Consider the following 15,131-nt stretch of genomic DNA (forward strand, 5'->3'; position numbering starts at 1 on the left):
TCTGCCTTTTTGACCATAAAAGGGCAGGCACGCAGCCCCGGCAGGAGGATGGGAAAGGGAAGGCAGAGCTATTTATAGCTGAGCATCAGGACCTCAGCCTGAACTCGGGGTTAATCAGCCTGTGACCAGATTAGGATCTCCCCTGGCCCCTCCATTTTCTCATAAACCTTTGATTTAATACCAGTGCTGGCGAGGGAGGGAGGGAGGGAGGGAGGGAGAGGGGAGGCACCTCTCCTCCGCAGGGGCCACCGTGGTCTGTGGGGGACGGGATGGAGATGCTGGCAGGGCTGGAAGACCCCACTGGGAAGGAGCATTGAGGCTGTCCTGGCAGCAGCTCGTGCTGCAGAGTTCCAGGGAGCAGCATCCCCGTGTGATCACTGCCTGCAGGCACCCAACAGGCAGCAGGAGCTGCCCTGGGGTCAGCCCCTTAAATTTCTGGAGTTGAGAATGAGTCCTTCCAGCAAGGGCATGTCCTCCTACACGATCCCAGTGCCCAGCACCCAGGAGGGGCATCAGAGGGGGCTCTTGGGCAGGATTTACCTTGCCTGGTGCTACCTTGATGGTGGCATCAGGGCTGTTTGGGAAGCTGATGGATTAAAGCTTGTCTGGGGCATGGATGGGGCATGGATGGTTGGTGAGATCAAGATTTTGGGGGCCAGGAGGAGGGGAAAGGGCACTTGAATGGGGTTGAGCATCACCAAGTGCCTTCCACCCTCCCGAGAGCGGGGAGCTGCTCACAGCAGAACCCCCCTGGCCAGGGGGCTCAGGCGTCCCTGAGGAGCCCCAGCCTGGCCTCGCAGGGCTGGGGAATTTCAAGGAGGAACAAATCCCAAGTGCTATTAAAAAAGGACATTTCCTGCAGCGGAGGCCTGCCTGGAGAGGGGAAAGGGCGCTGTGTTGTAACCACGGGGAGGGCCGAGCTCTGACTCAGCCCAGCGCTGCCGGGAGCAGCTCGGGGTGGCCACGGAGCTCTCGGAGCACTCGCCCACTCCTCCTCCTCTGGCATCACCAGCAGCAGCAGGGGACACGCAGGGACACGGCTTGGGACAGGCGAGGCTGGAGGTGAGCGATGGGTCGGGGCATGGGCAGTGCCAGCAGAGCTGCTGTGGCCATGGAAGGCGCCAGGGGACCGTCCTGGCCGTGCACGTCATGCCCTGGGCACCCTCTGGCCACGCTGACCACGGGGATGTGGCAGTGGCTGGTGGATCCCCAGTGCTGGCAGGACCACGATCATTTGTCATTCCGGATCCTTCCGAGCCCGTGTGGCGCGCTCGCGTGAGATGAGCAGCCTGGGTGGGTTGTGGCTCTCCTGGCTCAGGGGACACTGGTGTCCCCCACACGGAGGTGCCCCAGCAGCAATGTGAGCCTGGGGACCGGTGGCACGCTGGTGGCGGTCGTCTTTCCGTGGGAATTTGGGAGAAAACCGCGAGTGCAATCAAGGGGGACAGGGCAGGCCCCGCAGTGCTGCCCCATTTCGGGGACACTGAAGGGAGGACTGGGGTGTCTGTCTGCCCTGACACCCTCTCTCAGGGCGAGCTGTGCAGATGTTTTGCCTCCATCCCGGCGGGATGCGCAGCCCGGCGCATTCCTCCGGACTTTCTCGGCGTTTCTTCCCCCCCAGCACCTCCCCGGGGACGGCAGCTGAGCTCTCCCAGCCCTGCACCACGGGGCAGGCAAGGCTCTGCCCTGCCTCTTCCCACCAGGGGACGGTGGCAGGGGGAGGACAGGGCCATCCCCAGGCCCAGTGCAGGGCTCCATGCACACCTGGGGGACCTGGAAGTCACTCCCAGGAGAGGAGACGTGCCCCACACCTGTGGGCTTTAGGCAAACGTGGCTTTGAGCAACAAAGGGAGGATTTTGAGTGACTGTTGTAGGGTTTGTTGTGTGCACAGAGCTGTTGGCACTGCTCTTCTCGGGCCCAGGGGGTGCTGAGCACCCAAAGGAGCCCCACAGCAGCTGCCCAGGACAGGACCCAAGAGCTTGTGGCTCCACACTCAGCTCTTCACACTCTGCTGACTCCCATGCTCTGTGTTTTACAGGCTCTGCCGAGGCTGTCCCTGGGGTTTTGAAGCTGCTGAACACACGAGAGGATGGTACAGCCCCTGAGATGGCCACCATGAGAGAGGCAGAGCTGATGTGCCACCACGAGAGATGGCAGAGCTGATGTGCCACCACGAGAGATGGCAGAGCTGATGTGCCACCACGCTGCCACACGGCCACCACCACGGGCCCTTTCCTGGGCACAGGCAGGGACCTGTGGGCTCATGTTCTCCTGCCAGTCATGCAAGGGGGGCTGGATCCCAGGGTTGGATCCCAGAGGATGGATCCCAGGGCTGGATGCCAGGGATGGATCCCAGGGATGGATCCCAGAGGATGGCTCCCAGAGGATGGATCCCAGAGGATGGATCCCAGGGATGGATCCCAGATGATGGACCCCAGGGCTGGATCCCAGAGGATGGATCCCAGCAGATGGATCCCAAGGATGGATCCCAGGGGCTGGATCTCAGGGATGTATCCCAGGGGGTGGATCTCAGGGATGGATCCCAGGGGGTGGATCTCAGGGATGGATCCCAGGGATGGATCCCAGATGATGGATCCCAGGGCTGGATCCCAGAGGATGGATCCCAGGGGCTGGATCTCAGGGATGGATCCCAGGGGCTGGATCTCAGGGATGGATCCCAGGGCACACTGCAGTGCCACACATCCCTCCTGCAGAACGCACTGCAGCCCCTTCCTGGGGACGTGCAGGGGCCAGGCAGAGGCTCTGCAAAGGCAGGAGGGTCCCTGCAGCACCTCCCCTGCCTTGGGTCCCTGTGGCTGTTGTCACACTTGGCCAGGGCTCAGCGCTGGCCTGGCCGTGGCTGGTACTGAGACAACCCCGTGCTGGCCAAGGCTGCTCCAAACCCTCGATCCTGAGCAGTGGCTGCTGCAATCCTGGGGCTCCACAGGGCTCTTTTCCCCACTCTTTCCCCCCAGAGGAGAAGGGGCAGCAGCGGGGGGAGCTCAGCCCAGTGACGGGGTGGTTCCTGTCCCAGCTGGGCGCGCGTGGCCAGGGGGGCCGGGCCGGATGCAGGGGCTCAGGGCAGAGATGCAGCATCTGCTTCTCATCAGGCTGCTGGGGCTGCTGGGGCTGTGATAGATGGTCTGTTTATCAGGTTCAGCCCTGCTCAGGATGTTAGTGTTCGCCTGGGAAAGATATTTTTGGGCTCGGCCGCTCCCTCCATCCTCCCTCGCCTGCTGCTTCCCCCCGGATCTTCGCTCTCCAGGCCAGGTGGGCTGAAGCCTGTCCAGACCCAAGGGAGGAGATCCACGGAGCTTCTGTCCCACAGCTCCTGGTTCTTGCCCATGGGAAGGGCTGGGCTGGGCTCTGCCAGCCTGGGAATGGATCAGGCCAAGGTTTGAGCTCGGGAAGCCGAGGTGCTGGCCAGCTGCAGGCTCTCCTGGGGACAGGGACGGGGACAAGGACAAGGGTGGGAGGGACAGCAGGAGCTTTCACACACTCCTCATCCCCAGGGTGGGGAAGGGGCAGGGAGGGGATGTGCTGCGTGGCACCCACAGCCCCACACCGTCCTGTTCACCCCCATCAGCCTCACCCTCTTACCCAGCTCTGCACCAGCTCCTGGGGAGAGACATTTGGGATTTAGAGGCAGCCCCACCACTTCCCCATCCCGTCCCTATTCCTGTCTGTCCCTGCAGAGCTGGGGCCAGGCCCAGCTACCCAGCGCAGGCCTGCCGTGCCACCACGCTGGGGACACGGGCACACAGCTCTGGAGGCTGGGGACACCTCTCTGCCTGCAGCCAGGCACAGCCTGGCCCTGTCCCCACCCACGGCCACGCAGCGAGGGGACCACGGGCACGCCCATGTCTCCCAGCCCAAGGTGCAGTGCTGCATCTCTGGTCAATTGGGAGTCTGAGATGAAGCACTGTAGCTCGGGAAGGGAGGAACTGCTCACCCTGGGCACCCCCAGCCGCGGGCACAAGTGACACAAGGAGAGCTGGGCCCCGGCCGCAGGAAAAGGGCTCATCCCAAAGCTCCCGGCAGAGAGCAAGGAGGGACAGCAGCGTGGGGAGGCTTCCCTTGCAGCAGAGGACCCCTGTGTCTTCTCAGGACCCCCAGCCCGGCGCTGGGGGTCCCACAGAGACGGGAGGGGTGGGGGCACAGCAGGGGCACGGTTGTGTCCCCCAGTTAGGCACACACGGAGCCTGGACAGCGGCGAGGACACAGGGCTGGCACGGAGCCTGGCTTGCCGTGTCCTCAGGGTCCAGTTTTCCCAGGAATCCCTTGGGCACTAGGTTGGGGATTCCTGGAAATACTGTTCTTGGGGCCACGGCTCGGCGGCCCATCCCGAGGGAGCCCCAGCCTGCGGAAGAGCCGGGAATGGAGGTACAGGGGAGGGCCGGGAGGGTGAGGGGAGCCCCTGGAGATGCCACACGGGGGGTGATGGGTGTCCCTGCGGGTCACCACCCGCTGCCAGGGGATGTGGCTCATGGGCAGGTGGCCTCCCAGTGCTCCTGCCCTGCCCGGGCCACCCAGGGTCAATAAAGGTCTCCTCTCCCGAGTGACTGTCCCGGCTGGTCCTTTAGGGTGGGAACTGAGGGGTGGTGCCAGCACCGTGTGGGGCAGACGGGAGGGGCAGGAACCGGCTGTGGAGCACAGCCCTGGGGGCTGCTGTCCCCCACCGTGTCCCCCCACTCCCAGCCCTGCCGAGCTCCTGCAAGGGGACACTGCTGTGTGATCCTGGGGGGCACTGAGGGCACCGCAGGCAGCAGCTGCCTGGGGATGGGCTGGGGGCTCTCCCTGCAGCCCCCCGGGCACCCAGCCCTGATCCCTGTTGGTACCCAGCCCTGCCTGCAGCAGGTGCTGGATGGAGACAGAAGAATCCCAGAACCATTTCGCTTGGAAAAGCCCTCCCAGCCCATGGAGTCCCAGCTCTGCCCCATCCCCACCTTGTCCCCAGCCCAGAGCACCGAGTGCCACCTCCAGCCCTTCCTGGGACACTCCACGGATGGGGATCCAAACCTCCCTGGGCAGTTCCAGTGCCCTGAGCACCCTTTCCATGGGGAAATTCCTGCTGCTGCCCACCCTGAGCCCGCCCTGGCCCATCAGGCAGGTGCAGGTACGGGCTGGCCAGGCCGGCAGGTGGCACTGGTGGCTCGATGGGAGCATCCCATCCCATCCCATCCCATCCCATCCCATCCCATCCCATCCCATCCCATCCCATCCCATCCCATCCATCCCATCCCATCCCATCCCACACTCCCCAGTTCCCAGCACGGAGCCCCCCGGGCTGCCCCACAGAGGTTTCCCACCCCTGGCAGCAGCAGAGCTGTTTGGGGGGACAGTGACATGGGACCCCAGGACCACCCCCCACGCCCCATGCAGGACCTGGAAACTCATCTGGGGAGATGGAATGGGCACACAGTGAGGTTTGGGGTGCCTGGCATGGGCAAGGAGAACCCCAGGAGAACACCCCAAGCCCAGCCAAGGGAAGGCAGCGATGGGGAGAGCCCTTCCTGCCCCACACGAGAAGGAAAAGTGGAAATCACAAAAGCTCTCTGGAAGTGGAAAGCTGAAATCCAACCCCGCTCCTCCTCGTGACAGCACTGTGCGTTTGCCATGGCTCCAACCGCTGCGTTTCAACGCTTTCCAAGCATTTGTTTGGATTTTGGTTGTTAGGGGCTTGCAGGACATGCCGGGGCAGGAGGGAAAGCCATGGCTCTCACACGCCCAAATTAAAAAAATGTGGCACTTACTCCAGGAAATGCCAGCTTAGAGAGCGCTTTTTTTTTTTTTTTTTTTCTTTTTCTTTCTTTCTTTCTTTCTTTCTTTCTTTCTTTCTTTCTTTCTTTCTTTCTTTCTTTCTTTCTTTTCTTTCTTTCTTTCTTTCTCCTTCCTTCCTTCCTTCCTTCCTTCCTTCCTTCCTTCCTTCCTTCCTTCCTTCCTTCCTTCCTTCCTTCCTTCCTTCCTTCCTTCCTTCCTTCCTTCCTTCCTTCCTTCCTTCCTTCCTTCCTTCCTTCCTTCCTTCCTTCCTTCCTTCCTTCCTTCCTTCCTTCCTTCCTTCCTTCCTTCCTTCCTTCCTTCCTTCCTTCCTTCCTTCCTTCCTTCCTTCCTTCCTTCCTTCCTTCCTTCCTTCCTTCCTTCCTTCCTTCCTTCCTTCCTTCCTTCCTTCCTTCCTTCCTTCCTTCCTTCCTTCCTTCCTTCCTTCCTTCCTTCCTTCCTTCCTTCCTTCCTTCCTTCCTTCCTTCCTTCCTTCCTTCCTTCCTTCCTTCCTTCCTTCCTTCCTTCCTTCCTTCCTTCCTTCCTTCCTTCCTTCCTTCCTTCCTTCCTTCCTTCCTTCCTTCCTTCCTTCCTTCCTTCCTTCCTTCCTTCCTTCCTTCCTTCCTTCCTTCCTTCCTTCCTTCCTCTCTCTTTCCTTTCTTTCTCTCTTTTTTTTCAGCCAGAAAATTCATCAAGGTTTCCCCTGTCCTTGAGAGAGATTTAGGTTTGGACAATATCAGTAATTTTTGACCAGAAAAATCTCTTTAACTGGAGAATTCCTGATTGCCAGAGCTTGCCTGTGAGCCCTCTCTGCAGGGATGTCCCAGCCTGGTTCCAGTCACCCAGGCAGGGCTGGGCTTCAGCTCCCAGCCGAGGTTCCCGTGGAATTTTCCAGGTGCATCCCCAGCTCCAAGCACCGGGATAATCCACAGCTCCAGGAGTGCAGACCCAGCCGCCTGCCAGGGAAACTGAGGCACACACAGCTGTCCTGCCTCCAGAACAACCCAGCCAGGGCTCTGCTCCACCCCAGCATGCTGTGGCTGAGGATACCCTGGGCATGATGCCACCCTGGCACCCTCCACAGGCGCCGCACGCCTCCTTGCCTCAGTTTCCCCGCTGCTGGCACAGAATCCCTGGGGAATGCTGAGCCTCCCAGCACAGCTCACCTCCCCAGCTGGCCCGGGAGCCGGCACGGGAAGGGAGTTGTCCTGACTCAGCCGGCAAAACCGGCAGCACCTGGGAGCAGCAGCAGCCGCTGGCACCGCCCCGGGCACGCAGGAGGGAGGCGGCAGTGGCAGAGCCCCGCTCGCCCTTCGCCTCCCTGCGCCCGGCAGGATGAGCTCCACGTGTTCCCTGCTCTCTGCAGAGCACCACGAGGGGAGGCCAAGCTGCCACGCTCCCCTTTTTTTGGGCAGTTTTTCCCCTTCCAAGAGTCCTGGCCCCACACTCAGGGCTCCCTGGCAATGCCTCCCTGGCAGCTCTGCAGGGAAAACGATGGGATTTTCATAAAGGGGTGGTGGGTGCTGCTGTGGCACCCACGTGCCTGGAAACCCTTTGGTGCTCTCAAGCCACCCCCAATTTTTGCAGAAATTCAGTGACCATAAATCCCCCTCTGTCCCCAGGAGTGCCTGCCTGTGCTTCTCTGCCTTCCCTCCATCCCCTGTGGGCCACATCCCTCCAAGTTTTATCCCAAGTTTTATCTCAGAACTCTGTCCCCGAGAGCCCACAGCCATCCCTGTGCCAGGCACGGGGGTTTGTCCCCGGGATGCCCAGGTAGAGATGGGCAGGAGGGTCTGGGTGCCAGGGCAGAGGATGCTTCCCCTCACTCCTAGAGGCCCTCAGGGCGGTGTTTAGCAAACCCAAAGGGACTGGGGAAAGGGCAGAACCTCCCGCTGCCCCAGGAGGGGCAGTGCCAGCCCCATGGTGGCCACGCTGCCCCCGTCACCCCCAGCACCTCAGCACTTCGTCAACAGGCTTAAAAATAATCCCTGGCCGTGTCCTGCAGTGCCCCGGGCTCAGGGGGGCTGGCAGTGCCCCCTGCCAGGGCCCACAGGGCATTTGCAGTCAGGGGCTGCTGGGGCAGCCTTTGGGTGGCACTGGCACCCACGTGGCTCTCAGTGCCACCCGCAGCAGGGCAGCTCATTGCCATTCTCCCAGCTCCAAGGATGGTGTGGCCGTGCCCAGGTGCCAGCCCCGAGTGCCCGGCACGCCTGGCACTGTGGGTGGCACAGCGCTGGGCCCCAGAGAGGTTTGAGCACCCCCAGTTCAGCCCCTGCCAGGGCCAGGAATGGGAAAAGGCTCCTGGGCTGGGGCTTTTTGCAAACGCAGGTTTTCCACAGGCTCAGCAGGGCTGGGAGCAGGGCGTGCACACACACACACACACACACACACACACACACACACACACACAGACACACAGACACACACACACACACACACACACACACCCCAGGGCCCATCTGCATCCCCAGGGCTTTCCCGAGGGTCCCTGCTCCTCCCTGCTCCCCTCCAGGGGCCATCGCCCCCAGGGCCGGTCCTTGAGAGCAGCCCCAGCTCCTGAGCTGTGCTGGAAACTCGGCAGTGGGAGCGGGAGGGGGCTCCAGGCCCTGGGGGCCTCACAGCCCCCCAGGGACCCGGCCCAGGAGCTGCCCCTCAACCAGCCCTGCAGGGCTGGATCCCAGGGGTGGATCCCAGAGGATGGATTCCAGGGGTGGATCCCAGAGGATGGATCCCAGGGGTGGATCCCAGGGGTGGATCCCAGAGGATGGATCCCAGGGGTGGATCCCAGGGGTGGATCCCAGAGGATGGATCCCAGAGGATGGATCCCAGGGCTGGATCCCAGGGGTAGATCCCAGGGGTAGATCCCAGAGGATGGATCGCGGGGGTGGATTCCAGAGGGTGGATCCCAGAGGATGGATCGTGGGGATGGATCCCAGGGGTGGATCCCAGAGGGTGGATCCTGGGTATGGATTCCAGAGGATGGATCCCAGGGCTGGATCCCAGGGGTGGATCCCAGAGGGTGGATCCCGGGTATGGATTCCAGAGGATGGATTCCAGGGCTGGATCCCAGAGGGTGGATCCCGGGTATGGATTCCAGAGGATGGATCCCAGGGCTGGATCCCAGAGGGTGGATCCCAGAGCCTGCAGGGATGAGCTGTTCTTGCTGCTCCAGAGGGATGGGATGATATGACTGGGATGGGATGGGATGGATGGATGGGATGGGATGGGATGGGATGGGATGGGATGGGATGGGAAGCTGTAGGGGGAGAGGAAGGGGGCAGCTGTGGGTTCCAGGAGCCCTGGAGCAGGGAGGAGGGTGGCAGCACGGCAGCGCTGTCCCTGCCCAGGGGCTCAGCCTGCCCAGCACCCGCAGCCACCCAGCCTGGGCTGGCAGCCACCGCCCTGCTGAGTCAGCAGCGGGCACGCCGCGTCCCGGCCGGGCTGGCCAGGCCTGCCTGGCACACCCCGACGCCCACAGCGCCGAGCCCGGTGCCAAACGCGGCTGCCAGGGCCTGGCTGACACAGGAGAGGAGGTTTGGGCACTGCCAGCACGTACCCAGCATCAGGGGTGGCAGCGGGAGCCCCCAGCACGGCCCCAGGGTGCCCGGAGCTGTGCCCGGAGCTGTGCCCAGCCCGTCCCCACAGGCACGGCCCTGCCCGCTCACCCCGCTCCCAAAGCCCTCAGCAGCAGCTCCCAGCCCCAAGCCTGCTGGGCAGAACGTGCCCAGGGCAGCACAGGGCACTTTCCCACCGGGTCCCCTCCTTCCCTCAGCCCTGAGCCCGCGATGGGGATGGGTTTGGGTCCTGCTGGGGCTGGCCCTGCTGCCCTGTCAGCAGTGCCCACGGGCTGCCAGCAGCCAATATTGACTCAAGGCACAGCTGCAGCTCGGCGCCATGGGCCTGGCTCTGCCCTTATCTCCTCCTGCCCTGGGGGAGCAGCCCAAATCCTCCCAGCGGGTCCTGAGGCTGCACCAACCCCACCCCAGGCTGGGGACGAGCTCCTGTGCAGGGTGAACCAGCACAGGAGCAGGGCAGTGCCATGACCAAGGTGGTGGGAGCCTCGTCCTGCTCCCACAGATCCTCCCCGGGCAGCAGGAGGGCCCGGGCTGGCTGTGCTGAGCTCCCAGCTGCACTTTGGGCCACGTTGCTGGGGAGCAGAGGCTGCAGCTGCCTCCCTCCATCCACACTGGGCTGCATGGAAACAAGCAGGGCAAGCTGGACGTGCTCGGCCCCAGAGATGGGAGGCAGAGCCTGAACGGGGCAGGAGCAGGGATGGGCTCTGTGGGACAGGGGGACACCCAGAGACGGGGGGGAACAGCAAAGCTCACCGTGCCCCCTGTCCCCAGCACTGGGTCTGCACCCCGGGGTCACATCCCCAGCACCAGCAGCCAGCCCGAGGCGTTCTGGAGGGCAGGAACACACACAGGGCTTGTTCCCCTCCACCACGGAGGGTAAAACCCCATCCCGCCCGGCCGGGACTGCTCCCTCCCTCCCAGCAGCCACAGGCAGACTTTTCCTGGCCTCTCCTCCTGCACACAAGCCAGGGCTGGGCTTTCACACGGCTTTGGAGGGGGAGAGTCAGCCCCAACCTGCCCCGCACGGCTCCACACCACAGCAAACCAGGTGCTGGAGCTGCCGGGCCCGGAGGATTTCAGCAGCCAGCCCTGCCCCGGCTCTGGCAGCTCCTGAAGTGGGTTTGTCCGGCCTCGGAGAACAAGGAGAGACACAGCAACTTTGTACTTGCCCTCAATTAACGAGTGACCTATTTAGAAGAAAATCTGGGCTAAGTGGGATGAAGGAGCTGGAACTGGCTGCTTGGGGGTGGCTCAGAACAGCCTGAGCCCTGCAGCTCCTGAGTCGCTCGGGACAGAGCAGCCAGTGCAGAGCACTTTCAAAACTGCCCCGCAAGTTTTTATTGCCGGGGAAGAGGAGCCCAGCCTGGAAAGAGCCTCACGCTGCACATTCCCTCCCCAGCCCAGCAGCCAGGGGACATTTCCAGGCAGCCCCGGGGACTCGGGGCCAGCGGAGGCACAGGGTGGGCCAGCAGCGGCTGCGGGCTCCCAGCCCCGCTCCTGCCGGGGCTCTCAGAGGCAGCAGGGCCCTTCCCCAGGGTGAGGAGGCAGGATCCGCGGGGTTTTAATTCCCTGATGAAATCCTGCTGACGGCAGGAGCGGTGCCTTGAAGAGAAGGCGTTGGCCGTGCCCAGGGAGCAGAAGCGCTTATCGGACAGGACGGGCGAGTCAGAGGCGGATCTGTGCCCCCGGAGCTCTGCCTCCCGGGGCTGGCAGCTCCCTGCCGAGCCTGGGAACGCCGCCTGTCCCGGCCCAGCCCCGGCAGGAGCTGACGCTGCACCTGGCGGTGCCTGCAGGAAGGAGCGGGGCTGGCAGCTCACACGGTGGAAGCCAAAAGCGCTTCCCGCAGCGCGCTCGGCTTTCCATCGGCAGCACCTCCGTGCTCCGGCAGAGCCAGACGAGCCGCTGGGGACTTGTCACGCTCCTCCTGAAGGGAGCTGAAGGAAGGAGCAGCTTGTTCCCTCCCAGCTGCTGTTCCTGGAGATGGGTGGAGAGGGCAGCCAGGCTGAGCTGTGCTGTGCTGTCCAGCAGATGTGAAACACTTCCAGTATTTCACTTAAAACGATGTGCAGAGCGCCACAGGCACTTGCCTGCGCCCCAAATTGCAGCCACGGGTGATGCAGGCAGGCCCTCAGCTCAGCTGGCACACTCCAAGAGGATGCCAGCCCTGGCCTGGTCCTGCCACGCTCTGCCCGTGCTGCCAGACCACTCCTGGCTCCTTCAGCAGCTCCAGCACCACTCCAGCCCGGCACAGCTGCCCCTCCAAACCCCCTCTGCCCTCAATGCTCTGCAGAGAACCTTTTTCACGGGGGGAAAAAAAGATCTGGCAGGTTCCTGAGCAGCTGTCCCGCTTGGGGCAGGCTCCATGGGCTGTCACGGGCCCGGGGTGACCCCGAGGTGCTTTGTGATCACCTGAGATCATCCACGCTGAGGTTTAGCACAATCGGGGCTCTTCCCAGAGGTGCTGGCACGCAGCTGCAGGGTCAAGATGAGCTACCCCAGCTTTGCCATCCCCTGGGCATGCTGCCCCGCAGGCTGGGAGCAGACAGAGCTGGCACCAGCTCCAGTGCCACCTCCACAGCAGCTGTCCCCACACAGGGGTGCTCCCTGCTGCTCCCCCACAGCAAGGAGAGGACCCAGGCGGGGCAGGGGGGAGCAGGGTCCAGCTGGGACTGAGCTCAGGGCTTTGCCAGCACTTCTGAACCCTCTCCAGGGCAGACATGCAGGTGCCCAGAGCAGGGCACACCCTGCAGTGCCCAGCAGTGAGCTCCAGGGCAGCTGGAGAGCTGTGGGAGAGCTGCTGTGGAGCTGGGTCAGCCTTCAGCTCCCAGAAAGGCTCAGAGCAGGACTCCAACCCCAGCCCTGTTACCACAGCAAAAATAAAAGCAGCCAGAGAGGCACGGAGGAGGCTGCCCTGACCTTCCAGACATTTGGGATTTGGGCATAAACACTTCTTTCCTGGAAAGTGTATCCTGGCATTTGGGATTCCTTCCCGTCCCACAAAGCTGCCCTTGCGACACTGATCCGGGAGTACCTCACATTCCTGCAGGAGCTCGGCCCGGCCACGTTAACAAACATCAGCAGCTGGGAAGTTATTTCCAGCAGCAGGATTGCTCCCAGAGCTGCTCTCCTCTCCCATAACCTGCCAGAGACCCGGCCAGCGCTGGGGTGACAGTCCCAGTGCTCCCCACGCACCCCAGATCCTCACAGGCAGGCCTAGGAAGAGGCTGAGGAACAGCAAACAGGCTTTTTGTGCCCTGCTTGCTCAGATATCCTGGATTTACACTTCTGCCTGGAGGTTAGGAGGAAGCTGCAGGAATGGGGTGTTTGAGAGGCACCGTGGCCACAGCAGGGATGCTGCAGCCCTGGGAGCCCCTGGCCAGCCCCAGGGAGCCTCGGCAGCTGCCCCAGCAGCCAAAGTGAAGGCTGGGGTCAGAAAGAAGCCACCTTGACCCACCACGGCCCCCTGGGCTGGGCAAGGGGCACACAGAGGGTCAGCAGCGTGTCCCAAACACAGGCGGGTCCCTCGGTGCCACCCGAGCCCTGCCGGGCACAGCTGTGCCCCGGTTCCAGGCAGGGGTGAAGGGCACCCAGCCCCCCTGGCACTGCCTTTGCTGTGTTTATCAGTCACCCAGCAACCTGCTGAGGAGAGGAGAGGGGCAGCAGAGCGGTGCTGGCTCTGCTTTCACAGCCTGAACCCCGGGATCAGCAGGGCAGGGGGTGCCAGACTCGCCCTCAAGCAGGGGACAGGGACAAGGCAGCTCCCGGGTGCTTCCCAAGGGGACACAAACCAGAACGCTCCAGGAAAGAGGGACACGGGACATGGGACATGGGACATGGGACATGGGACATGGGACATGGGAGAGGCTGCAGGGACAGGCAGGTGCCTGCGTGACCTCGGCGCTGGGATGGGGCTTGTGTGGGAGCAGCTGCTTCCTCCCCCTGCTCCCCACCCCGGGAAGGCCAGAAACACAGGGAAACACAGGGAAACACAGGGAAACACACATGGAAATACACGGAAACACACATGGAAACACACATGGAAATACACGGAAACACACATGGAATCACACATGGAAATACACAGGGAAACACAGGGAAACACACATGGAAACACACATGGAATCACACATGGAAATACACATGGAATCACACATGGAAACACACATGGAAACACACATGGAAACACATGGAAACACAGGGAAACACACATGGAAATACATGGAAACACACATGGAATCACACATGGAAATACACATGGAAACACACATGGAAACACACATGGAAACACATGGAAACACAGGGAAATACATGGAAACAGGGAAACACACATGGAAATACATGGACACACACGTGCACACACGTGCACACACACCCCGTGCCTCAGGGATGCCCAGGTGCCCCCTGTGACACGGGATCAGCTCCTCCTGGGAACAGCCAGCCCGGGCAGAGCTGCCAGCCACAGCTGAGCCGGTCTGTCCTGTGCCACCATCCATCCCTCCACAGCCACCACGGGATCCTGCCCTGCCCTGCCCTGCCAGGAGCTGGGATTTTGGGACACACCACAGCAGTGGGGACAGCTGACTGGCAACCCCCGCCAGCAGCTTTTCACTGGGGAAGGCTGAGCAGAGCCAGCTCGGACCCCAGGAGCTGTTTGCATGTTGGGAAGCAAAAACAAGTCACTTCCAATGAGCATCAAGCTGCCGAGGCCGGGCTGCATCTCCTGGGAGGTGGCTGGCAGGGCTGGCACGCCAGGCAGCCCCATGCCCGCCTCATACCCACCTTGCTGTCCCCGAACCCCCCCGCCAGCACCTCGGGGAGGGGCACGATGTTAAAAGCTGTCAGTGAGAGGGAGAAAGGTCACTGAGCAGGGACTTAACGCCCATAATCAGTTTATGGGATTTGTGAGCAGCTTCAGGCCGGCTGGGAACGGCGTCAGCACAGCTCCACCTTCTCAGGGATGCAGCTCTGGCAGGGTTAGCAACCCTCCCCAGCTCCCCAGGCACAAAGAGCCATCCAAAAAAAAAGCCAGCAGCAAACACCTCCTGGGCAGCCAAGGGAGGAATGGCCACAGCCTGTTCCTCACCCTTCCTCCCCAGAGAAAGGGGGCCTGGGAAGGAAGGCAGGTGTGTCAGCAGGGGTTTCTGGCTCAATCTGCTGTTCCGCGGAGCAGGAGTGCCCCGAGGCTTGAGTGGCACCATGAATGCCAGCCCTGAAGGGCATTAACCCCCCTACCCACCGTGCCCGCCCTCCTGGAGCTGTTCACACCCGCCCGGGTGACCCCAACCCAGTGGGACAAACAGCCCTGGCCCAACTCCAGCCAGAGAGGAGGAGGAGGAGGAGGAGGAGGAAGCCAGAGCTCAGCACGAGGCAGGGCTGTGCCTGGGGGAAGCTGTCGGCACATGAGAATGATTCTATTTGCTGCCTAAGTGATTTTTCTCAGCTCAAAGGACTTGCACCAGTTTCTGGCTTTACCTCTCTGCTCTCCTCCCCCACTGCCTGACTGTAGCTGCCATGGCAGGAAAACAATCCCTGCTCCTCTGTGCCCCATCTGGGCAAAGCCCTGCCCACGGCTCCCACCAGATGAGGATGTGGCAGATGCCATCAGCAGAGGCCACCCAGCTTGGTCTGGCTGCTCAACCAGAGCCAGCTGCCAGCCCCAGGCTGGTCCAGGTCCCCACTGTGCCCACTTGGATTTGTGAAATCCTTGCAGTCACCAGAGACTGGCTCAATAACCTTTAACTCATCCAACTGCTGAATAGCAGTTAAAGCCCCATGAGAAGGAAGTGCTCAGGAGAATC

Source organism: Vidua chalybeata, chromosome 15 (assembly GCF_026979565.1).
Source record: "Vidua chalybeata isolate OUT-0048 chromosome 15, bVidCha1 merged haplotype, whole genome shotgun sequence".
In the NCBI taxonomy this organism is placed as follows: Eukaryota; Metazoa; Chordata; class Aves; order Passeriformes; family Viduidae; genus Vidua; species Vidua chalybeata.